The 26830-nt window shown below is 39.3% G+C and overlaps 2 long non-coding RNA genes across 2 annotated transcripts in view; one reads left to right on the top strand and one right to left on the bottom strand.

Annotated features, from left to right (window-relative positions):
• Window positions 1-6922: 6922 nt before the first annotated feature.
• LOC147907215 (uncharacterized) overlaps window positions 6923-26830 on the top strand; it is a 42651-nt gene continuing 22743 nt past the window's right edge. The window contains exon 1 of the long non-coding RNA XR_015547551.1: window positions 6923-7837. This is a non-coding gene — a long non-coding RNA (uncharacterized LOC147907215). The remainder of the gene's footprint in view (window positions 7838-26830) is intronic.
• LOC147907216 (uncharacterized) lies at window positions 9339-15396 on the bottom strand. The gene is made up of 2 exons (XR_015547552.1): window positions 11380-15396; window positions 9339-11144 (listed from the first exon to the last, which is right to left on the bottom strand). It is a non-coding gene; the product is annotated as an uncharacterized LOC147907216 (long non-coding RNA).

The following is a 26830-nucleotide window of genomic DNA, read 5'->3' as shown; positions in this document are numbered from 1 at the left end:
TTCCAGAATGTTACATTACTTCGAATATCGTGAATTAATTTTCGATTCGCCTCGGATATCTCTCTAATAGCGAATTGAACCTCATTTGCGCTTGATGCGAAATAAATGTTCAACTCGATTCGCGCATCAACGTGACGTTTTGTCTGTATGCAATTCGCCTTACTCGTTTTTCCTTTCAGTGAACTTGGTCGACCGCGATGGATCTGTCACAATGGTTGAACATGACGAGTTGTAATGTTTTACGATTTTCTTAAGACAGGTGTCTAGCTTTTACGATTTGAGCGAATCGCTCCGATTCCAAGCTCGATGGACTCTACATGAGCGCGTTAGCGCGAATAATTCTCTAGCCTCGACGCGCGATTTTGCTCGGCTCTCTCGATAAAACCTCGTAAATTCAACTTCGTTACGCGACGAACCTGTACGCTTCCAGGATATAAAGTTCTTATTCGCTCAGCTCGGCAGGTTTTGCATCGTCGTTGGTATTCGCTCGTTCATAGGATCGAGATAGCGCATCCGATGTAGCCGCGCTCTATCTGAAATTTTTATGCTAATCCCCCAACGCGTGCAATGGTTCTTCCCGCGTGTTACGTCCGTATGCACCTGTCGTTGAGCACATGTCGTACATCGTGCACGCATAGTTTCTTCTTTCGCTATCGGTCGATAGCCGGCATCAAGAAGCGATTATATAGCGAGAGACAAAAAATTTTGCAATCTGGCCGACGATCTCTGACGGTACCAGTAGCTTTTAAGCGCCAAGGTACCAGTAGCTTATATCGAGTCGCGCGCGACGAGCAGCGGCTCGCAGCGGCTCGCCAGAAGTGTATTAACGACCGGTGCCATAACGCCAGCGTTTATTTCTCTATCGCGGCGGCGTCGCTCCTCGAAAGGATCCAATAGAAATGGCGGAAACTTGCACGGGAAGTCGATAATTAGCTGGAGCCGAATCGGCTCTTGAAAGACTAGAGAGATGGAAAAAAAAGGAAGAAAGAGGAAACGAGAGCATTGAGAGCGCGCGTACCCCAGTGGCCGGCGGTAATCGCCGTAATTTATGCCTCGACGGGCACTCGAGGGAGGACATGAGGGAGGCTCGTTGAGATAGGCCAAGAGTGTAAAAAAGGCGTACGGCGAAAATGTCGCCCAATTAACGGGTGAATTGGAGCGACCGAGGTCGAGTCTCGCTACGCGCGTGTATGCGTGTTTTACGCGCGCGCTCCCGTGTACCAACATCCACGTGGAGGAAGCCGGTCGAGAGAGGAGGAAGAAGTTTAACGAGGCTTCTTCTCGCTCACACGAGCAAAAGCCGCCGCCGCGTCATTAGCACGGGAGCGAGCGGGCGAGCGGGCGAACCGGCGAGTGAATCGGTTTAAATATCGCGGAGACCGTTCAGAGCCGAACGAGGAGCAACGACGGAGACCCGGCCTTCTTTTGAACCTCCAGCCACTTTTACGATTTTATTATTGGCTCTTGCACTTGCGATATTTATGCGACGCCGCGATATTTTCCACGGTGCTACGCGTCGACTTTAATGGTGACCACCTTATCCCGGAGAGAACGGTCTTTTACCATCGTGAGTCTGACGCGCGATGCACTAATAACGCTTTGAACGTGTGTGACTTAATTAGAAAGACCGGCGAGAGCCGTGATCGTCTGTCGCGAGGAAAGGTTTTCGCATTGCCAGATTTTACGTTCCGTTGATGCGAACGTGTCTGTGAAAAATAGACATTAGTTCGAAGCAATGGAGTATTTGCATCTTCTAATTAGGGATGTACGATTTTCAATTTTGTGCATTGCGATTACAATTTCCCTTAACGTAACCCTTTCGTATCTCCGAGACATATTTGTCTACGATAAAGATTATGACAAGTAATTTAAACAAGTAATCTTATCGACTTTTCCTTTGACTTGTTTTAAAGAAGACGGTTCAAGCATACATATAAAAAAATTACACACTTTGAAATGTAATGTTTTCAATAAAAAAATATACGGTTATCTAAATTTTGCAAAAAAATCAAATTTTTAGATACTGAAAAATGAATATTAAAATCACAAAATTGATATCAATTATACTAAGAGTCTTATTTAAATGTGATTACAATTTTATTATGACAAATATTGGAATAGTTTATATGTATAATATGTATGTATAATTAAAGCCACAATTCGTCATATTCAAAGAATTTTTTCCATTTTAAATACATTTTAGGTTGAATAATTGTGTGTGTGTGTGTATGTGTGTGTGAGAGAGTATCTACTAAATTTAAATGTTGATAGTTCATTTGAAATCAGTCCCCAAAAACCTATAAAATCGTCTTCACACATATGAAACGCATCTTTTTAAAGAAATCTAAAGGAAATACGACAGGATAATCGTTAAAAATCGTAGCTAACGTGATACGTCGCATCATGATTTTTACATGTATATATTATACATTTATTTAATTGTTCATTTTTGTCGGATAAAAAAATCTTTGATAAATTCATAGCAAAAAGCACGTTTAACGCTTCATTAACATTCCATTGTTCCAATCTACGCTCCTTAGAACGTTAATTGCTTACACTTCTGTTGCTTACACTTCTGTTACTTTCCCTTTACTTTCGACTTACGCTCTGATTTGTATTTTTACCAGGGAGTTGATGGATTGTAAATTAACAAACATGTATAATTTATTAAAGTAATTATTATTGAAATTGTATTTATATATATATATATATATATATATATATATATATATTTATGTATATTATAATTGTTCTTTTCGTCTTCATATTGTGCAAAATCAGAGAGAGGAAATCATACGTATTATACATGTACTATTAAAAAATAAACATTTATAATGAGATATTTATTGAATTGAGCGCAAGACATACTGTTTTTGTTTATTACATCAAGCTTAGCTTCATAACACTGTCAAGAGTTAACTGACGAGAAGAGATAGCGCAAGATTTTCAAAGATCAATCTAGTTTTCCTCAATTGAGCGAATTATCTACGCCATCGATCAAAGGCTTTATTATATCCTCCTCTATCCTTCAGAATACGAAACCTGGAAGTCGTTTCTGCCACCATTCCGCATGGCTGCCCATAGCTATGCCACCATCACCACCACCAATACTGTTGTTACCACCGCACGATTAACCACTCTCCTCTCGTGGCTCGATACGCCTTAACTACCGCGATACACTTGCGGCGGATTCGTTTTTATTCACCGTGCTCCGCGTTCCTGACACGACAATCGGTGTTAACCAGTAATTCAGATCTCGGCTAACGGCCCATAATTTAGACGCGCTCGCGCGCGTTTGCGCACGCGATGCTCAGATATGGATATTTGTATGAATATTTGACGATTTCCTCGGCATCTCGCTGGCAGTTCGGCGTTCCGTCGAGACGTCGCTCTCAAGATGATCCATCTCTACTCTCAAGAGAGTATCGTATTTTGTAAGGATCAGCAGTTACACCGCGACTGCAGCCAGCTGACATCTTAGACATAAACATCTTATCGCTGTGCAGTATCCGTCGTGTTGATAACGTTTCCCGTATAAAATTTTTCTACTACATTATACATGATTTTAGTTCGAATTCGAAATCTTGAACTTAAATCTTAAACTTACGATTAAGAATATTATGTAATAGAATATCATGTAATAGAGAATAATACTGCATGTTTGATAAATTTAAACTTTTCCTAGATCACGAAAGGAATAAGTGTGGCAACTTTTGTAGAACATTCGTCATTAAAAACGCGAATCTGAACATGAAATTACTTCATCATATCACGTATTTGAGATATTTTAGTTCAAAAAAGTACAAAAAGTGCCATTTTGGCATTTTTAGGTTTAATTTTCTTAAAAACGTGATGTGTGTGATAAAGCAATTTTATTTATGGATTCATTTTCAGCGCCAAAAAGTAGTCTGTAAGAATCACTTTCATTCAATTCGTGGTCTAAAATCCATGTCGGACAGTATAATTTACGTAAATATCATTTTTATGCGGAGATTTTTTTATTCTCTTATCATCTTGTAAAATGTTAAACATTAGTAGTGATGATTTAAAGAATTTAAACTTATATCGAGAGAGGTTATCATACAATCGACGAACACTCTTCGATTATTGATCGACTCTCTTGGGATCGTATACATATAGTAGTAATCGACGAAGAAGAGTCGTGAATTATGAGAGTCATGATTCTTTTACCTTTCACCGCGATAAGATGCTTTAATGCTGGCTATCATTCGAAAGTAACGATTATTGACGTGTCAAAATTAATAATATTCTTGTTAGTATAGCTGTAATGCGATGATTATACGTACACCTAAGATAATTTAACGAAAATATTTCTATATTTGCGATATATTCTTGTTGATATTTCTCAGAGTTGGGTAAATTAACTTTATCTTTTAACTAAGTTAAGTTAAAGTTAATACCCTTGAAAAGACTGTTTAATTTAGTTAAAATAAAAGTTAATCTATAATGACATTAATTGAATTAAAAATTAAGTTAATGAAAAAAAGTAATTGAAAAGTTAAAAGTTAAATTTGTTTTACTTCATGATTTCAAGTTAACTTTTTTAATTAAGCAGATTCACATATGTATTTTACGGATTTTGATCAGTTTTTGCGTGATTATTTTGGAGCACCAAAAAATATCCTTCCTTGGAAAGCAAGGTTAATAAATTCAACTTGTATATTTTTCAAGAAAATTATGATTTTAGGTCATGACGACGGATTGCTTATAAATCTTTTTATTCTTTGTTTAAACGTAAAATATTTGAAATTATTTAAAATTAGAAAAATACATTTCCGACGGACACGAATGTTTAAGCATATAATCTGATATAATCCGAGTATAGGATCCATATAACGCCAACTATCCAACCCTGATGTTAACTTTTAATAACAAATCAAATTAAAAGTTAATAATTGCTGATAAAATATAATTATATAATATAAAGTTAAAAAGTTAAGAGTCTAAAATGTCTAAAACTAAATGAAGTTAAAATTAATTAACTTTTTAATTTTTTTAGCTTAGCATTACCCAATTTTTGATTTCTGACGATAAGAGTCATGAAAGAGAAATTACTTTTTATTTCTTAATTGTTATTTTGTAAAATATTGCACGTTAATTAGAAGCTGCTCAATTGAGACAGATTAAATCCGACAATATATAGCAGTTTTATTACTAAATTTGTATCTTCTCAATTAAATTTTCTGAGTATTATTTACGTTTGCTATTTTCGAAACATGCATGTTTAGATAATATTTCAAATAATGGTGCGAGATAAAACAATGCAAAGTTAAATTGATGATTTAATAATAAGAAAATAATTACAGATTACACACACACACACACACACACACACACACACACAAAATTACTTTTTATTTGATACGTGGTATGGAAACTTTTAAATGTTCTTCAAATAGAATCAGAATTTATACCCAATGTAGATAAATTTTAATCTCAGTTCAGTTTACTCTTTATCTTTTTTTAGTTTTAGAAATTAAAAAAAGATAAGGAAGAATAAGTTGAATCAAGATTAAAGTTTAATTTATATTGATGAAAACAAGCATTAAATGATTAGAGGCAAGATAATTGAGCGCAATTACTTGTTCAAAGAAATCTATTGGAATACATTCGTATAAACGAAGAACGTTATTCTTCTATTTGAATAAGTCGTGCTTTAACTTTAAGAAGATGAAAATGAACATATCTTTATAGCATTTTTTATTGCAGCGGGTTTTGAACTAACCGGGTTAGTTGCACTAAGGTTGGATTAATGCTTTGCTATTGGTTACATGTTGAATAATAGAGTTTGTAGTATCATTAAATCAATCTGGGTCGGATCAAAATAAAGCTAGAATAAAAAATACTATTAGTATGGCGCATAACATCTTAAAGGCAACTTTACACAGTCAATAATACTGATCAGGGATATTGAATCAGTCATGCTAAAAATACAAGATCAAACATTCTCGCGGATACGCAGTAGGAAAGTGAATTTGGATCCAAATTTAATTGATTGTTCTAGTATGCTACTACTATTATACGTAGGAAAGTGCGTTTGGACTCAAATTTAATTGGTTGTTTCCAGTATGCTATTACTATTATGCGCAACATTTTGCAAAACGCAGCCAATTTGACACATGTTAGATTAGATTTTAATCTTGCGACTGCGTCATGTAAATCTGACTTTAGAGCAGAATGATTTTTAAAAAATTGTTTTTTTTTTACCGAATTCCGTCGAGAATAGATATTCAATTGAGACGAATGGGTATCCTTTTATAGAATATTTTTTGCAAAGTGTTACCAACTTCGATCGAGCCCTGGGTTTTCTATTACTATTATTTGATATCCATAATATGAAGGTCTCTTCCAGTCCCTTCAACCCTTCGTCTTGACCTTTGCGCGACCTTTGCGCGATCTTTGCGGTATATATTAATTTGCTGTAAGCAGATGTTCAATTTTAGAGAAGATGATATTTTTTGGAAAAAATTGCGTCATTAACTAATAACTTTTTGCTCCACTTTATACGATAAATCATTACTGATCATTATAATCTCAGGAATGAAGCCGTTGACTAACTAAAGAAAGATAAAAAAGAAGCCTTTTTTGCCATTTTTTTTGATCCAAAGATTTCACTATGCGTCGCGCTGAAATTTAACAAGTGTGACAAGTCCATTTTTCGAATAATTATATTCTAAATCATAATATTCCAAAGTAGTACAATAAGTAGGGTACATTCACACAAATTTGCATAAACGTATGCATAAAGAAAATTATTCAATCGTATTTCGCTTACAAAGACGCACATAAAATGTAATTGGACAATTTTCTTTATTCATACGTTTATGTGACTATGTACAAGTTGTGTGGATATAACCCTTAACTAATATTCACTCGCAATAGAACTCGCATAACCGCATAAAGAAAATTATCCTATCGTATTTTATATCCTTACGATATCGAAATGTAATTGGATAATTTTCTTTACGCACACGTTTATGCGGTTATATAAGCTATGTGGATATACCCTTAAAGTACACACCGGTTGAGAAGTTGGGGTGAAAAAAGAACAGACCTCATGATAACTAGAAATTCCGAGTAATCCATTTCGCGATCGCGAGTGCGCACGCATCGTTCGCAAATCGCAGGGCTCGCAGTGACCGGCTGTCGACGGCGCGGCGGATGGAAGGACACGGGGATCGCGGTAACGCCTTTGTTTACGCGGGCGCGGCGACCTACGTGATATATCGTGCCGCGTCAGCGCCGACGGGCCGATGATCGGTCGCGGCTGCGACCGCGGCCGCGGCCGCGTTCGCGGCGCACGGTCGTCGTCACATGCGTCGCGCGTAACGTTCTTATCCACGCGCACCTTCGAAATTGCGATCCGCCGTTGCCGTCGGCGCGCCGCGTCGCGGCTTCGCACACGCTCTTGACGCCATCGCCAGTACAATCTCGCGCGTGCAACTGCGACAATCGTTGCGACTCGCGTTGTCACGTCGGGCCTGTTCGTCGTTTCCGTCTCCGTCTCCGTCTCCGTCGACGACAACAGCGAATTTCGTGCAATTTGCGCGTCCACCCATCGCGCGCGGAATCCGTACATCTTTGCGCGCGAGTCTTTACGTGCGTCCCGCGTACCGGCGCCTACTGCCACGGATCACGTGATCTTTCGCGCTCGGTAGTTGTGCTTGGACTCGTGTACAGATAGAACAGATCGGAGCGTCGAACGGATCGACGATAGGGGTGACGATCGCCCCAGAATGGCCAGCACGTCGTTCGACAAGCTCTGACGTTTCCGAGGAATAACGACGACGGCGACGTCTGTATCGACACTGATTTGGTAAGAGGTTATTGCTAAACTGGCTGCGCTCCATTTAACGTTCACAACGTTCGTGAGTATCATCTTTGTTGTCGTCAAATGTTATGTTAATTTTATAACGAGTCGGTTAGTCGGTAGTTCTAAGTCTTATCGGTGAAGTTGATCTATAGCCAACTTGTACGATTGATGATCAATTTCACAATTGGATTAAAATTAAGATTTCCGACTACAGGCTCATTGTAGAATCAGCATTAAACAAGAGAATGAAATAATTGAGAATGTAAAGTGGAACGTACCTTATAATATGCAAGATTATGAAGACAGATATTAATGTTTTGAATCGTTGATTGATCATAATTTATGTCGTTGGTATCTCATGCGATAGTGATTTCGCCTGGCTTTATTTGAATTCTGAAAAAAATGATATAAGAATTATTTATTGAAGACTTTGTTTACATGTTATTTATCGCCGGAATTTCATTGCATGTATCACATTAAGAATCGCCATGTTGATTACCCTAAATACGGAATGCGAATTTAGAAATACAAGTACTTTATAATATTCGCGACATAAATTGAAGCTTTAATTAATTCTCCCGTTTTCATCAAATTTTAACTTTAATTTCAATTCAATTTATTCTTGATATTTTTTGGTTAAAAAAAAAAAAAAAAAAAAGAATAAGTTGAATCGAAACTAATCTGTATTGACAGAAACATAAATTGGCTATTTTTATGAAGACTTCCGAGTTTTATTATTTATATAAAAATGTTTAAATCTACTTAAATATCTATATGATATTATTGACAAATATAATAACACGCACATACGATGTCTATAGTTCTTTGTTTTTTCGAGTTGATTTTATTCTCGAAAGTCTCGATGGAAATTTATATCGTTTGAGGACGCGATTTTTTCTTGAGGAACGCAATCGTTGTCTCGTAGTTTTTAGTTTCAAGATTAGCCGAGTATTGACTCTTCTATGGAAATCACGTATTAATTCGCGTTCGTCGCGTCACATTTCTTCTGTCACGTTCTATGAATTCGTTGCGTGTGTCAAGTTATTTTTAACTATTTCTCGTCATGCATATCCGTTGATCAATCACCGTAACGCGTAATGCATCAGGATGCGTGGATCGCCGAAAGGAACAAACATAAATATTTCAGTATTACGTGTATCCCGTCCGTAGTCTCCTTGAATTTCTACGTAGAAGTGCAGAGACGGCGGTCACCGGAAGTACAGACTGCTGATAGCGGAACTCACGCTGAAATAGAGACTGCGAACGCCGAGTACAGTCTCGTGAAAAAGTTCGGCTCTTTATAATCGAACTTTGACCAAGCGATCAATTTTGATCTTATCGACGTCAAGATCTTATCAATTTCTTTCGATTTTATGATTTTCCTTCATTTTTTTCTTCAGATATTTTATAAACTTTTAAAAAGTTTAATTCATACTACATATTCTGTTTAAATTCAGTTATTTGTATATTTCGTTATTTGGATATTTCGAGAAATAGACAATGATTATCGTAAACATTTTTATTCAATTAATCATCACATCGAGTGTAAGGGAACATTTAAAGGAATATTTATGCATTTTCTGTACTTTGACAAACATTTTTATAATATTTACATAGATACGTAAAAAGAGACGGCGAGAAACGGGACATTGATTGAATTATGCTTACGGCTAACATCTCGTTAGACACGAGATATTATAATTATACATTATATCCTTCAGACAATACATATACACTTTGTTTTGCTCTTTATCACAAACGGGTTTAATTCCAACGAGATAGAAACGCTTGCACGATGTAACTGGAACGTCAATCGTAACCATAAATGACGGAGTCTCATAGTCCGCCATTAGAAATATCACGGTTTGATTACATATTACGTATATACGCAGATAAAAAGAAAATGTTGACGCGAACGCAACCTTGTTCCGCGGATTCGAGGTAACTATCGCGTTTGACAGAGACGAATTGTGCCATTAGGCTTTAGCAAAATGACACTTTATCGTAATACGAAGGCACGTGGGTCCAATCAAGACTCTACATCGGATTGAAACAATCAAACGAGTATCGCATTTAAACGCATTAGTGGACTTTACGTGTTTGCAGTCGTTAATACCAACCAAAAATGTGAATAGATCAGAATATGTAGAATCAGAAGATTCTGATCTACATGATGATATCAATTAAAATTCTGGCTAATCTCAATAATAGAATTACAATGAGTTTAATAAGAAAACTCTGATTTATCCAAACATTTTCAACCAACATTTAATTAATCTCTTACATATCTCTTTATTACATTACAGCCGTAACGCTGACGCTTTTGTAAGGCCGGGAGCTGAGAGTTACCCGTGCTATATTTAACATAAAAAATAGTTATGTAACTTAACGCAGACACTTCTTAACAGCTTGTTATCGCGTATAATAAACGGTTAGAAAAATATAGCTTCGAACGCGGTGCGTTGCGAACGCGTGAGTGCCTCTGAGATACTAAGAACGCTTTTGCGTTCGCGTCATATCTGATTCTTGAACGTGGAACGTATTCTGCAACGTATCTCGCCGATCGAATGTCTGCTTCCGATCAAACGAAAACAATCGTTGCAAACAAAGCCTGCCGATCGGTGAGGCGCGTATCGATCGTCACGAGGTCGGCATCGGAGCTCCGGCTCAATGTGCGCATTCATAATCGTCCAGTCGATCGGAGGTGGACGGCGTGGACGCCTCGATGCTTAACGAGACGGCGGCAAAACGACGCGTTCCTTCGTCTTATCCCATCCCGCGACCGTCGTCTTTGCTCTTTGCGAAACAATACGGCGATCGTTAAGCTTTTCTACGAGCGGCTTTACGGGCGCGAACACCCGGTCGTTAGAATCCAGCTCGATGCTCTATCGCGGCCTCGACCACACGCTGTATTGAAGTAGTGAGCAGATAAGATAGCGCGGGCTGGTTATCGGACTCGCTTACTTGGTTCACCTGCGAGTCCGAGGTATATACTCTTATCTCGGCCTTTTATCTCTGACCTCTGCTCCGCCGCTTGATATCGCGCCACGTTTATGGCGCAGCCACGAAACGTCCGCGATCGTATGCACGCCGACGATACCTATAATGTCTACATTGCGATGGTACGTCCGTCCTCGCACGTTCATTCCTTTGGATATGTACGTATATACGTCCATTTCATTTTTTTCTCTCGAATTTCTCGATTCTCTGTTCCTCGATACGACGCGTCAAGGTAAACGACTGACGTGACTTTTGGCATCGAGTATATAGTTGATAAGATATTGGATGATATCACGATATTTTTTTCCATCTGCAAAGAAGAGATCTATTTTCAAGCGTCGCTCAGAATATACCAAAATAGCTGTCGCTGCGCGCACAAATCGCGAGACGTTTGGCTATTTTTATTTAATCCACTTCCGCTGCGAAAAACAAATAGAGTTACGTATATAGGGCGTTATTAAAATATTAATGAAATGAAACAAGTGGCACGAGTTCTTTTTCATCTTACTAACTCGTTTACATTTTATAAGTGAATTCAAAATCACCTCAGTAAAGTATACACCTGCGTATGGTCTAAACGAGCTGTTGCACTTCTCTTAACAGCTCAGCGTGATTTTTGATACTTTTTTAGGGCTTCTCCCGATTGCGAGCCTACAGGTAGCATACCTCTCGCCCCAATTTTCAGAATCGCTTTCATGCCATCGTCCTACGGCCGCTCTTTCGCGCCCGATGTTTCTCGTCTTTCTCTTTTATACTACCTCTCTTCTCTAACTCCCCCCCCCCCCTCTCTCTCTCTCTCTGTCTATTCTTTTTTTTTAAAGCCTGTCTTCGTTCCACGAGAAGATGCGATCTTGTCCACCGACCACGCCTTCGCGGCGTACCGCGTCGTGCGTCGATCTTGTTGCGAGTCCCCTTCGTCCGCCATCTCTTCTCTCTTCCTGCCGTAGGTGAGAAAGAAGGAAAAAACGAAGGTCGAGAGGCACAGTTCCATGGCCTCCTTGGGGAGGCTGCACTCGCGATACTCGGTGGCGGTTTCAAGTTCTTAGCCGGCTTCTTGGTTGTTACTTGTAAAATAAATCTCGTTTCGTCGCCGATGATCGTCTATCCTCCTCGTTATCTCCCTCCAGCTGGATGGCACTTCCGTCACCATCTCCGTGACGTTCCTCGTCGTGCATCGGTGCCTCGCAAAAAATCGGCTGCGCTCGGGCGGAACGTCATAACCGTGTGTTACCTCGCATGCTTTTCTTAGCGGCCACGATGATTTCTCGCACGTTCCTCCTCTTCGTGACACATCGCGCATTACGTCTATACGAGGCTGCCATCTCTCTGATTTTCAGTCGGAGACTTTGGCTTTCTGAAAACAATCTCTTGGAAAAAATTTCTGGTTAACCCCTCGAAATGATCTTTTTTTTTAAGTGCGCGATTTTTATCTAATTTTTTTGAAAGATATCTTCGGCAAAAGGATCGGATTTAATAACATTCTTTTTTAGAGGACGCACTATAAAACAGTTTTAATTTCGATAATTTCGATATTAGTTTTCGTTTTGCGACAAGATAATGGGATCTCCGGTGGAATACTATATTGAAAAAAGAGTTTGGTAGTAACTACCAAATGTTTAGTGAAATAATGCTAATTAATTGTTTGATCGATATAACTAAAAATTATTTTACTTTCTTGCTAAATATTTAGCAAGTGTTATTAAACGGTTATCATTTAATAATACTTGCTAAATATTTACAAAAGTATAAATAGTTTTTAGTTACATAATATTAATCAAATATTTAATTGGCATTATTTCACTAAACATTTGATAGCTTAATTAAATTTATTTTTCAGTGTAGTCGAAAGATTACATTCTGTGTGCATTTATTTCTTTCATTTTGAGTAAATTTTCGTAAAACATGACATCTTATCATTTTCGAGAAATTTCTGAATAATAACTGAATAATTTAATTATCGTTCTGTCAATGATATACGCGAATATGAATGAACGCTATTATATATCTGCGACTTACCAATTTTATGATAATAACCGATAATGAAACGCGATCACCATCGAAATGCCGTAGAAGCGCAAAATAGTTCCGCTATCGCGAGGTTTTTATCACGAGGTCGCTTATTTTTGTGCGTCATTACCGCGATAGTCGCACATTGCAGCAAAGCTTATCAAAGCCCCGGGAAATGCAACTAACACATAACAAAGAAAGATTTGCGATTATGAGTCGTTTCTGAAATAATTCGCGGTTAATTCACTGGACGTAGACGTGCTGTGAAGTTGTACTCATCAATTTTAACAATTTTGCTATCTTGCACTATAAATTTTTTTACGGTCTCAAGTTAAATCGAAGAAATTATTCTTTAATTAAAAACATGCTTCTTTTTATTCTGTATTTCTAAACGCTGACAATTTTCTCTTAAAAATTGCAGCGAGTCGCGCAGTTACCTTTTTCTTTCTCTCGTAGTTCTTGTCAAACACTTTTCGTACACTTTTCGTACACCGTGCTACCCATGGCTAAGCTCACCCTCTCCTCTCTTTCTCTCACTTTTTCTCTCCTTTAGTTGACGAAGAGAATATATACGGCCGCGTGCGACCAGCGATGTGTGTATGTGTATGGCATGTATGGCGGATGGCGGGCGGCAAACAAGAGGGCAGGTGGAAGGTTGTGCAACCTGTTGCTCCGTTGCTGGGACGAGAGCGAACAGTAGGATGAGTCCGCTTCGGGTTTGGTTGCAGGTCGGCATGAGACGGCACACCGGAGGAACATTCCGCCCGTGGGTATAGCAATCACAATGGGGCGAGTCTCCCTCCGCGCGTGTATACCTATTATATATACGCACATGTGTACGTGCACGCACTCTTTCTCTCTTTGGTACGTCCCAAGCTCTTGCTTCTTCTCTTCTTCCCTCTTTTCCCTCATCCCTGCTCGGTTCATCTCCTCCTCCTCGTCTCCTTCCGCTACTCCGCTCGTTGTTGTACTCTCCACCCTCCTTCTTCTTGGACATCGCGCCCTCGGGACACGATCCCGATCTGACGTGATTTGCATAATTCCAGTATCCCCGCCCAGGCGTTCAGCTGCTCAATTATTAGCTGGAATTTAAGACGTGTTTAAGAAAATAACTCGACCCGGCCGCTTTTTGCTTCTGTCGATTTGCGAAGTGCCTCGCATCGTCTCATCTCGTCCCGTCCCGTCCCGTCCCGTTCCGTCTCGCGCGATGTCGTGTTGCGCGCGGTGGACCGAGGTTTATCGACGCCCGAAAAGTGAATCTTTTTTCATACCTGCGCTCGTGCATCTTTATACGGCTGCAGCACGGGGCGTTTATCGAGGGGCCTATCAAGCGGCCTGAAGAATTCGCTTCCCCCGGGACTTTATATGGAATTAGATCGGCTCCATTGCCGGGCGCTATGAAATTTCGTCTCGATGTAAAGGAAAGGAATTCATAACGATCTTGGAATTTCTTAATAATCCATAATGATGAGATTGCAATAAATCTTAATTTTCACTTGAGACACTTACACTGTTATCACGAATTATAATATATATATATAAATAGCTTAACTGTAGATCTTAAATTGATTCTGAGACGTACACGTAACGAACATAGATAACAATTGTAAAAAGTTTCAAGATAACGTAGGTAGGAGATTGAATTGCTAATTAGTAATGTAATTCATGTTGTAATAGCGAATCGTTGATTAGTTTAATTATCATTCATTGTCAACAGGTAAAACGTTGCTAGTCACAAACGTTATCGGAGAACATGTTTTTATCAACTAAACCGATATGGTAACGAAGTCTGCACCTATGGACATCCTGCTCCGCATTTTCCGTCTTACATTCACGACTCGCGCTGTCGAATAATAATCTATCGATCTCTAATAGGTCGCTCTTGATTTAAACGTTTACGGTTCATTGCATTCGAACAACTGTATCATTGGGAAAAGATTTACGGCTGACGTTAAGTTTTTTAACGGATAACACGCGTGCGTACGAATTATATTTATAGCCATGACGTTTCATCTATGAGATCCAATTTAAAATCGAAATTTTATTAAAGAGAGCGATACGCAGCTTCCGCTCAGCTGATTCAACAGTAACTGTTTCATACAACTTCATGCTATCACCTCTCATTATCTCCCTTCGCGTACCTGAATCTGACTATCGTCATTTCATCTCTCTTCCTTCCTCCAGTATCTGCGGCGTGTTGGCGTCATGGTTGCCGATATCATCAACGTCGTACGCCGTTATATTGCGTACGTTCGTTTCTTTGCGCTCTTATCCACCTTTGCCATCGTGCTTTCTACGTTCGTATTTCCTTACTTTGTAGAGTACACATTCGCATAAAAACACTTCGTGGCTGTATCTTTCGAGTAGAATATATATTAAAAGTCTTAAAATAACAGGACTCTTAATGTTCAAAATACGACATGATATAAAAGGCTAAGAGAGTTGGAAAACGTCTCTCCATTATTTGTTTAACATAAGCATAATTGAAAGTATAATTGTTTGTTGTATCTATTTTCAATTATACTTATGTTAAATGAATAATGGAGAGACTTTAATGTTTTCTGACTCTTATTAGCTTTTCATATCATGTTGTCATATTTAGAATATATATATATATATATATCGACATTGTTTTCGCTTTCTCTCGCATCCCTCTGATACTCTCTCTCTCTCTCTCTCTCTCTCTCTCTCTCTCTCTCTCTCTCTCTCTCTCTCTCTCTCTCTCTCTCTCTCTCTCTCTCTCCCCCTCCTGTTTGTCTGGAATGTGCTTCATCGTGAGCCTTATGCACTCACCAATTTCGTTGATTAAAGCGCGCACTCATCGCTGATATCTTCCATTAATCTCGCCATCGGTCCGGATGCGCCGCGAATCGTATCGCATGCTCTCGATGTGTGTCTCTGGCCTCCAGGAGATGAATCGGATGCAACGCGTTAAGGCGCATTCTCACTGACCAGTCAGCCGCGAAGTGTGGCCGTGTGGCGTACGTAATGCCCCGATCCATCGACACGTCCTCCATAATCCGCTTTATCGCCACCTGCCTGGAAACTTGACAGTTCGTTTATCTTTTGTGTGAGTGAGGTAAATGATTTTACGTTAGCTGTTAATGTGATGTACATATGTATGTGTATCATAATGTTTGTGCTACATAAAAAAATAGATTTATCAATAATTAATGAGATAGTAAATCTTCGTAGGTAAAAGAACGCGAGATATACAATACATACATTTTTTGGGGCATATACGCGTACGTATTCTGTAATACAGAAATGTTTCTACTCGAGTGCAGTAAAGTTAAACAGCAACAATTAGAAATCCGATTTTTCTTCTCAATTCATAAGTATTATATAAATAGAATAAATGAGAATTGAATGGATTTATTTTAATCTATAAACATTTCTGTGATGTTAATTTTAATAAAAAAATTTCAAAATGTACTTTCTATATTTTGTGTTTTTTGGACGCGATATAATTTTCACGCAAACTGTAATCCGTCAAAAATCGAAGTGGATCTAACTAGTGGATCGGGCGAAGTCGGTGTAAACGCACCCTTATGCCAACGGCGGTGCAAGAAGCAGAGCCGACAGGGCGAGGCGCATCGGCATTGCTCTCTTTAAAGTCGTTGGGCGTTCACCCCGACCTCGCCAGCCCGGTGCAACTGGTTCGAATGCATATTGCTTAGTGCAAAGGTGCACTACTGGTAGCAAGTCTCCCGTTCTCGAGCTGCCTCTCTCGCGCGCGTTCGCCTAATGGAGCTCGCACGGCGACACGCACAACGCCACGCACAACGCTTAGAGTGCTTAGACTACATCGTGGCAAGCTGCTCGAGCATTTTGACATTTACTGCCCGGCCGCTACCGCTTGGCACTTTCGCAGAAACGATCAAGTATCGGCGAATAAAATATTACAGACAGCCAGCAGCGAGAGGAACGTCGAATTATTGGGAACCGGAAGTTTACGAGAAGTTTCTCCCGTCTGGGATTTACGACTTACGAAGTGGAAAGGAATGTGGCATTCTCTCCGTTGTTGCGTATTGTCGTGGCGTATACTCGATAAAACCTTGCTATGTTTGATCAAATGAAAAGCGTATACTCTTTTTATCTCTATTGTAGTTAAATCGCATGGACCAGGATTCTCTTTCTTATTCGTGCGGTCGTTATATTTAATACATTCTTTTCGTGCGCCGAATCGTCGACGCGTGAATTACCAAACGGATAATTTATCCGCATGTTCGCAGATTTATGAACGCGCGCGATCCCGTGTTCTCAGTCTCTTCCCTCCCCGTAGCATTGTAATGCGGATTAGTTCGCGGTCTCCCTTATTCGCAATATCCATAAATGCATGTACTTGTTATTTATGCCGGCTGGTTCATGCAAGCGTAATTATGTTATCTTCATCCGATGAGTAACGGCTGTTGCTTTACCCCGCTTTTATACGCCGCTTATCGTGTATAAAGCGCACGAAAATATATTGGTGAAGAGTTAAAATTTCATGATTCACGTCCGTAGACGTGCGGCAGACGTCTAGATACTCGTACTCTTTGGTGAAAGTGATAAGAGATATGCCAGATCCACTGCAAATAAGCTATTATCATCTCACCATTTTATCTTATCGTTGTTATATTGCCATAAATATTAAACGTTTCATAGGGATTTGGATCTGTTTGTTTTTTTTAATTTTCTAAATTTGGTCGTATGCGAATTCTTTGCGAACATATTTTCGCAAGTGTCTACATGGAAAGAACGATTTCGCTGAGATATTAAAAAATTTAGCTACAGATCTGAAAATAATTTTTTTGTACGTATTATTGTGGAAATAATTACGTAGAAATTTTAAGCATGATGTTGCGAAAATTTTTTACATTCTAGCAATTAGGTTGATTTCTGTGGTTGTTTAAGTTTTTCATTAAATCTTTACAAATATCTTTTCAGCCTTTATTTTTTATATCAAATCTTCTACTGACAAGGAAACTTTCGTATCGCGACTCGATCGATGACTTTCTGGAATAAGAACCTTTTGAACAAAGAGCTTTGGCCTTCGTTTAAAATAAATTTTCTTCTTATCTACGTGTCGCAGCAAGAGTATCGTGCAAAGAGCATATGGTACTTTTCTGATTACGCAATCGCTACAATTTCTTAGTTTACCCTTTCCCGCTAATGGATACAAAGGGATAACGTGACAAACTAACGCCACCACTGTGGATTATCGCATAACAGAAGCAAGAAAGAAGGTTGGGTGACCATTAATGGCGCAATACCGCTGATAGGGCTCGTTTTTTGTTTTATCGGTACAATTGCATACCCGACAATGCGAAACAATCTCGTGCTCGTAATGGATACTCTCGAATGCGGCGGCCATTGATGTGAGTTGATAAAACCGGTATTGATTTTCCATCTATGGCTAACGTACTGATTTGACATGAGATCAATGAAAAATTCTATTTAATGACTCTAGAGTTGTGCGGCAATAGCACCAATGCGAGTTTAAATTGTACTGTTTGAACAGCATATATTTTCTATTTACCAATATGATTAACCATTATGAAATTATTGCTATAATCATTAATCATTATCTTTTCTCATAGCTTAATGGAATTTGTAGTTTTGATTGCATCTATTTACAGAATTTTATATCTAGACTGATTACTTTGCCATCATGTTTAAAAGTAACACCATGTTTAATTCACATATATACTTTCACATATATAAATCACACGCACAATCACTATTTTAACATAATATACAGTCATGTGATACACTAAGATCACATGGTATACAAACAACATGCATTGCATATATGAACTAAAACAGTACAGCTCGAAATCAGATTCATTCCTTTCTATCACATGAGAACTAGCAGTCTAGATATAAAAGTCTGTGAATTACAATGGCGTATCATAAAGTGCAATTCATGAAATCAATCTTAAATCAGGGGACATAAAAAGAACTCATTTCATCACGAATTTTGAAATTTGAATTGTGGAAAAAATATATTATAATATATTAAAAAAAAGTCAGTTGTTATTGGTTTTTCCTTACTTGTTTAGCTGATCGTCATTAATATGACCGTTCAAACGCACGCGTGTGAGTTGCTCGCGCGCAAGATCGGTACATGAGGGCATAAGTGGTCGGCCGTGCATGCCTGGAGCGATGGCGATGGTTTTTCTGGCCTGGAAGGTCCAAAAGAAGTTTGCCGCAATTAACGACTCCGTGAATTTACATACGTCGGCGATCGGCGGGGATAAATGGCCAGAAGTCGCGCTGCATGGTAAACGGGGACTAAGAGCGCGGATAAATAATCCCATGTATCGTTGGTTGTTGGTGAAAAAAGAGTAAATGTTCGTTTATTGCGCCGATTTCGTGGCTTCATTCAGAAATTGATTCTGGCTCATTTTGCGTTCAAAAGTTGTACAATGTCGTGATGATTAACGTTCTCAATATCAGTTCGGGTAAAAACAAGCGTATAGGTAGTACGAGCTGTAATGGTTTGTTTTTAAAGTTATAATCCGCTTTCGCGATCCTGTCACGTATAGTTAATTCATTTATCGTATGAAACAATTGGACGAATACGAATTATCGTTATCGAAGTATTCTATGGTTCCTCTCCCACCGTCGAGAGGTATTATTCCGTTCGTCCGTCAACGTCGGTCGGCGGAGCAAAAAGGAAATCGGCAACAAGAAGAGAATCGTGTATACCAATCGGCGAAGTACGTCGATGCCTCCGACCAAGAGTAAGGGACCACCTTGCCGCAGGGGTTGAGAAAGAGACCCGAGAAGTTACCTTACGGAATGGTGTATGTCTACCTACCGCGCTCGAGCTGATTGCGAAAATAAACATTCATTATTGTAATTACTTTCTGCGACGTGGCCGTGCTGAGGGAGCAACCGCGATCTCGAACTCTGCGAGGGAACGAGAGGAACAGAAAGAGAGAGAGAGAGAGGGGGGGGGAGATGAAACGTAATAAGAGAGAGAAAGAGAGAAGGAGAGGGTGATAGTTAAAGGGGAGAGCAATGCGCGTGTTTACGCGAGACGAAGACAGAATCGCGTATATCTGTAACGAGAGTTTCATTGACGTGGTCGTCGTATCCGTGGCGGGTTAATTACAAAGTCGAACCGACGATTCCTTCATTAGCGAAAAGGAATCGCTCGAATCCGTTCCCGCGGCCGGGAGAGATGAATCCTCCTCGTTTACATCCGCGCGTTGCCGTTGTTCATGGAGTCTGCCCGCCCGGGACGTGTATCTTCCTCGTGAGGGACAAGAATAAATGAAAAAAAGAAAAAGGAGGCGGCAGAGAGGAAGCTAAACGTGCGCCAAGAGCGGGTTTCGCGTGATCGATCTGCGATCCATCTTCGGTTGTCCTCGCACAGGAAGAAAGTCCATAATTTAGTACGCACTCATATGAACACGCGTGTGCGTATGACGTGTGATAAAAGTGGCTCTCATGAATAACGATAAATGTAGGGATGGGGTGAATACAAAGCGGAGAAAAAGAGGGAAAAGGGAGAGAGGGCAAGTGCGTCGACCTTCAAGCGACATTCTTTTTGCTGGGTATAATCAAGATCGACTTTCTGTGCAATTAAAAAGATGGCCATCGAGCAACGTGCGATAAATTGTATTTTTTTAACCTTGTCTGTAATCTTTTTTGTGCTCTACAGATTAATTCTGTAAAAATATAGATATATAATTTATCGAAATGAGATAAATATCTCGTTAGAAAATTTTTTTAGCATAAACATAATATCTATAAATGCATATAAATATAATATTATGTCACGTACGGAAAAGGGAAAGAATTAGTTCGAAAAAACAAAATTTGTTGACAATAAATATCGTATTTTTTTTATTGTTAGCCTGGCATTATTATTTTTGGAAAGCGTTGTTTTTCGACGAGGAAGCGTATAACCGAAAAAGATGCGGAGCTAATTAAGGAGAACTAATGCCGTGCGTGCAGTGCCGTGAATTAATTATCATTTATGAGCTCGTATTATACTTTTAATCTCGGTTTGTCGGGGACCTCGACCTCGCACGCGCGCGCGCGCGCGCGTGTCGTTTCCGTCCATAAAATGTTGGTCGTGTGGTAATATTTCACGCCTGCCCACGCGCGTGCCTTTACGTCGAAGGGAGATCCGGTGGAGTATGGGCGAGGGCTAAGATGGCAGGGTCGACAAGGAGCTCGTGGTCTTCCCGTCGCTTACCACAGGTGCATTTACTCGGGAAGTTGCAGTTTCCGTTTGTTGCAGTTGCGTTCGCGCTCGTTCGCGCGAAATGGCCGTATAATATCGTACGGTTATGCTTGCATTTAATACGCCAGCGGACAGGCTACAGAGAGCCATATTTGTGGCCGGTGTCGTATGTACGTCTGGCTGTTGGGGCTCAATGTTGCCGTTCGTGTAAACGGCGCGGCGTATCCTCGAAACACGATCGCGCTCCACGAATTTTCACGATAAAGAACGCGCCGTCGTTTCGAAATAGCCTTGTGCAAATATTACCTTCAAATCTTTCCCTGCCCGACGATTAAGTAAGTGATAAGCCGATTAATAATACGATTTATGTCGATGTAATTGCGCCTTATAATGCGGAACGTAAAAGCATAGATACTCCTACGACAGTATAGCTTTGAAGGATGAAATTTACGATGGAATTAATGATGCAAGTTTATTTCCTGTCTTTCTTTTATTATATCAAAGATTGCTAATTAGTAACGACTGCTTAAGCGTCACCGATAGAATCTATCGTCGCGGTGGATGTTATGTTATCAATGATAGATGTGGCGGAAGCGTAATCTTAATTTCAAGCGAGGTTTTACTTTTTATGGAATCCGACGATCGCATCTCAGTGGCGCTCTCAATGTAGCAATTACTCGCAACATTCCCGTAACTAATCGTATTGGCACGCATATATCATGTGAATTCAGAAGCAGCGATTGCCGGTAGCGGTAGACCGGTGCAACTGCATTCTTCGGTATCCGAACTAAAAGAACGCGCGTGCCAAATGGAAGCCTCCGCAAGACAATTTTTCTCGTGTCTCTGACACTTTCGGTTCGATATCTTTTCGATTGGAAATATTAAATTTTAAATGTTAATTGGGCTCTCTCGAGATTAAAAAATATAATAAAATATATGGGCAATAAGGGTATTAACACAGCGCCGAAATTGGTGTGCAAATTTCAATATAATTAACCAATAATGTTTACATAAAATATAAATGTACAGTAATTGTCTGTACCATCTTATTTGAACGTTTCGGTTTTCTTTAAACCATCATCAGTAAATCCATAAATACTTATCGCAGATGGCTTGACAAAAATCTTGTGACAATGTTGAAATTCAAAATCTATATAAGACTGTAAGACTGACATTTCCCTACTTTCTGGTTGGAAATAGCCGTAATTTGTCTCTTCGTTAAAAAAGTCAAGTGACTGATCTCATTCTCCTGACATCACAATTCGTTATTTCAAATGTAGGAAGTCAAGTTATATAAAGGAACGATAACAAGAAATATAAGACTCTTATAAGTTTTACATTACGATATAAAATTATAACATATATCCCATAAATTATATTATCCCAACGGAGTTAGACAAGTAAAAGACATTAATGCTCTTATTGCCCATATATTTTATTACATTTTTGATTGGATATCAGTTCAAAATGCTCGCGAGCAGAATAATGCGACGCTTGTGGGTGGGTGGTAATGTCTGTTAAAAGGAAATCTGTATCAGTTCGGAGTGCGCCAGAATGCGAAAAGTATTTACCAAGTAGTCGTACCGGTTGCACGTAGCTGTGCTACTGCAATACAGACCGTTGTTGAACTTGCATTCTGTAGTTATCAATGTAATAAAACGCTATTTATCATTTTTAAAGGTATATCCGCATACCTCCTTTTCAAATCACTATACCGACAATTTACAAGAGAGAGAGAGAGAGAGAGAATAAATATTATTCAAGAAAGAAACGTTTTCTTATAAATAGCAGGTAATATTACGTAAAAATTGATAAAACAATTTTTTCTCGTATCAAGATTTAGAAAGATGTCTAATTATTTAACGTACTTCTTCGTCAGAATTTTGTTGCCGATTATGTAACGTTGATTGCGCGCTGCTGCCAGACGCGAAATATCGTCAAGGAGAGGAGAGGCGAGTGTGGAGAGGCGATTTATCGCGCGTCTGTTAAATCAACGCGTGTCGAAGATAAACGAATGTTTGCATTGTCTCCTCGCGTGCGCGTAAATGTTTCTCGCACCGCGGTAGGAATAAAAGTTAGATTTTCGCGTGTACGCCTACGCACACGCGTTTGAATACACGTAGAGGAAGATGCAGTGAAAGAGAGAGAGAGAGAATCTGCGAGATTCGCACGATATACCGATTTCATGTACGCCGGCAATCGTACAGATCGTGGCAATTAATCTCGCCGTGAACGGCCCGCGCTCGAGTTTCACGAGAAGAAATTTACATCGGCGCTCGCATTAATCGCTCGCTCTTATGCTCGCCGTTTACGCGCCCGTCCGCAGAGATCATAAGAGATCGATAAGGAAATTGCTATTGTAATTAGTGCTGCCAGTGGTGCAGTAACCCAATGACGATTTATGCGTGTTTTCGGGCGAACGGCAATTAGCTGCTGCCGCGATACAATGCAGCGGAACGCAGCGCTGCCCACCGAATAGCCGTCGTGTGCGAATCGCATCGACTGTGATTTGCATGCAACGTTAATCTCGCGGACTGGCGCACCCGTATGATCGCATAGTCTAGCTGTAATGTACCGGTAACGTTTAGCTTCTGATAGTTGTCTAATTAATTGGAATGTTCGGTGGTAAATAGTCACGCGTTGCGATACACGCTTGTCTCAGCGTACGCTCTTTCGACGAACATTCTGTACATATTAATGGCCAACGCGATGCATAAATCAAGCGTTCCGATTTGTCTCGCGCGGGGTTTATCAAATGTTTTTAATTATTGTCCTTACTGAATGACGACCGCTATAATTCTTCTACTATTTGTTCATTAATCACCGCGCGCGAGCTCGACGATAGGTAATAGGTAGATAGATTTGTGAAACTTTGAACATGTACCTTGTCGAGGTTTGTTAGTTAATGAGTTTAATTAGCACGTAACTGTATGAATTATCTGCAAATACGTTATCGAACTCTTGTCAGGATGTGTCATTTGTTGTCACAAATATTCGCTTGACGTTAAGTATTTTTCCATGATATTTATCGACAGTATTTGTATAATTATTTATTGTAATGAAGTACACAGAGTACAATTATACTCATTTATTTTGTCATATATGTCCAATTAAAGATTTCAATTTAGCATCAAATCCTTAACAGTGTCCACTGAAGCATCATGAAGCATCATGATATATGTGATAATAATATCGGATAATTAAATAACCTACCGTATATTAATTAACATCTGCAACTTTTTTATCTTCTTAACTATTTCTCGTCTACTTATCGTATAGCGTGGGATAGAAATAAAATTTCACGTCGACGACGCGACGTGGTTGCTTGTAAAGTTGACTCTCTGGGACTCGTACAATTAATTACGACAAGGTGCGCTAAGTATCTGTGAAGTGATAGTACATCCATGTCTCTAATAATTGGTCGCTTCCACATATTAACCGCACATAATGTTTCATTACAACACTGTTTGTCGTATAGGTATATAAATGATATATTTTAATAGATCTTGTTGAATTGATTTAGAAATTTTTTGATACATAAATATATAAACTTATATGAATTTTATTTTAAACTACTACGTACAATCTTATAAATTATAAAATATAAGATATAAAAACTTTACGTAGATATATAAAATAATTATTTATATTTTATGAAATTAGTTTTTCTTTAATTTATACACATTTAAATATGCTTAAAAGAATAATTTTATGAAATGAAAAATATTAAAATTTGTTTCTCTCTCTCTCTCTCTCTCTCTCTCTCCCCCTTCCTTTGTTTCTTTTCTCAATACGAAACGATTTACACAATTTTAACTTTCTAATTCAACTTGTGCATTTGTACACTTATGTACCATACTTGATCCTTAGATATCAGAATACCGACTTTAAAAGATACGCCATGCGGTAATGAAGGCGCGTTTTAGCGTTCACGCTGTACATCGTTAACCGCCTCGTTAATTAACCGCTCGGAAATCCAACGACATCGAGGCAATTATTTATTGGTCCATTTGAACGGAACCTTTGTAGAATCTTACGTTGTTACCATGTACCGGCGGCGTATAAACGTAGTAAGAAAAAATCCCCTTTTTTTCTCTTCCTTTTACTGTTTGTGGATTATACATTAGTGGACATACCACTTTGAATCTCTCGAAGCTTTGAAGCGAATATACATATACAGTAGTAAACACGTTTATAGCGATTCTGTATGTCTCCATCGTCGAGCGACTCCACTTTTTGCGAGTTGCACCGATAACGAGCGCTATTTATTTCTCTCGAGCCATTAGCGCCCTGCGAGCCATTTCTGCTCGGTCGAACGAGTTACGCGACTGGTGAGCGATGCATCCGGTCTTCGCAGATCGGAAACGATCTTCCGAGATTCGATCTTTACGCATTCTCGGGCCCCTCCCTCCTTGTTCCCCATCAAGTCCACTCCCTTCGTTCATCTTTCGCTCGTCCTTCCTTTCTTTCTCTTTTCTCGTTTCGCGTGCGCCCAAGATCACAGTCACGTATCTTGTGCCATCTTTCTCTCAGTAAATCGCTATCGATCGCGATCGCGGCCGTGTAGGAAACATTACGTTGAAATTGCGCTATTCGTTTGACCCCGCTTCGTTGCGTCCCTCGATCTCGATCTCCGTTCTCTCCTCTCGTTGGCGCGGATCGACTCGTCTGAAGCCTCGATGCATCTTCATGGCCCGATTTTCATAGGGAAATTGCGTTAACCTTTTCGCAGAGGTTAAATCGGACGATTGCCTCGAGTCACTCGATCCTCCTCCACTTTTCGCGCTCGTACCATCACCGCGAACGCGAGCATGCAATCTTTTCACAACTCGTTACGACGACAGCGCGAATATACGCTTCCCGTTACTTCCACGACTCACCGTGCATTCATGCTTGAATCATTAGTTAGCAGACCGAGTGCTGTGGACACTTGTTAAATTTGCCAGCAGAAACATTCTTCAGATTGCGTTATAAGATTCTTACGTAAATTGAACAAATTATTTGAACAAATTATTTCAAGTGTTCGGTACTTTATTGGAAGTGATAAAATTCAAGATTAATAGATATTCGCATTTTGCTACACATTAAGATTATTAATATAAAAAAAGGTTGATTGTCAAAATTAATACTAAAACGATTTCTTACTTTATTTATCTTGCTCTGCTAAATTTCTATAAAAAAGATTTATTTCCAGATTTTAATTTAATTATTATGTATGGAGTATTTTTTGGCATGCCATATGAAATTGTGAAGCGACAGAAAGAGAAAAGAACGGTCGATTTGAATTGGTCGGTGACGTCAAATGAGCATAGTTATTTTCAGAGAAACCAGCGAGGAGAGAGGAGCGAGGTCGAGTCGCATGCGACGAGTTCGGGTCAGCTCGCTTTGCTCGCACGACTCACCCACGCCATTCCCTTTTTCTTGGCCGCGACCCAACGAATGTTGCCGTCACTTCGAAACTTGGCCAAGTCATTTTCGATAAAGTTTCTCTGAGGAAACTTTGCAAAGTTTTCGCTCGCCTTTTATGCATTGTTGATTTTGTTGAAATCATGGAAAGAAATATATTTTCGTATCTTTTTCAGAACGTAAGCTAGCATGATAAATCCCTTTCTGTCATGTCAGTAGGCACTTTATGCTATAGATTTTAATTCTAGATCAGAATATACACATAAAAATACAGATGGTGTGATTTTTTGAAAAATAGATCGAGTTTCTCTGAGAAAATTGTTGAATGCAGAAGAAATATCACGTCGAAAATGCAATTTTTACTCAGGAGCGAAGCAATTCGATATTGCATTGCATTTCCG

The sequence above is a fragment of the Acromyrmex echinatior genome, chromosome 15 (genome assembly GCF_024713525.1).
Source record: "Acromyrmex echinatior isolate Ae372 chromosome 15, ASM2471352v2, whole genome shotgun sequence".
NCBI lineage: Eukaryota > Metazoa > Arthropoda > Insecta > Hymenoptera > Formicidae > Acromyrmex > Acromyrmex echinatior.
The sequence above is the reverse complement of the archived record's forward strand: the minus strand, read 5'-3'. Positions and strand labels throughout refer to the sequence as shown.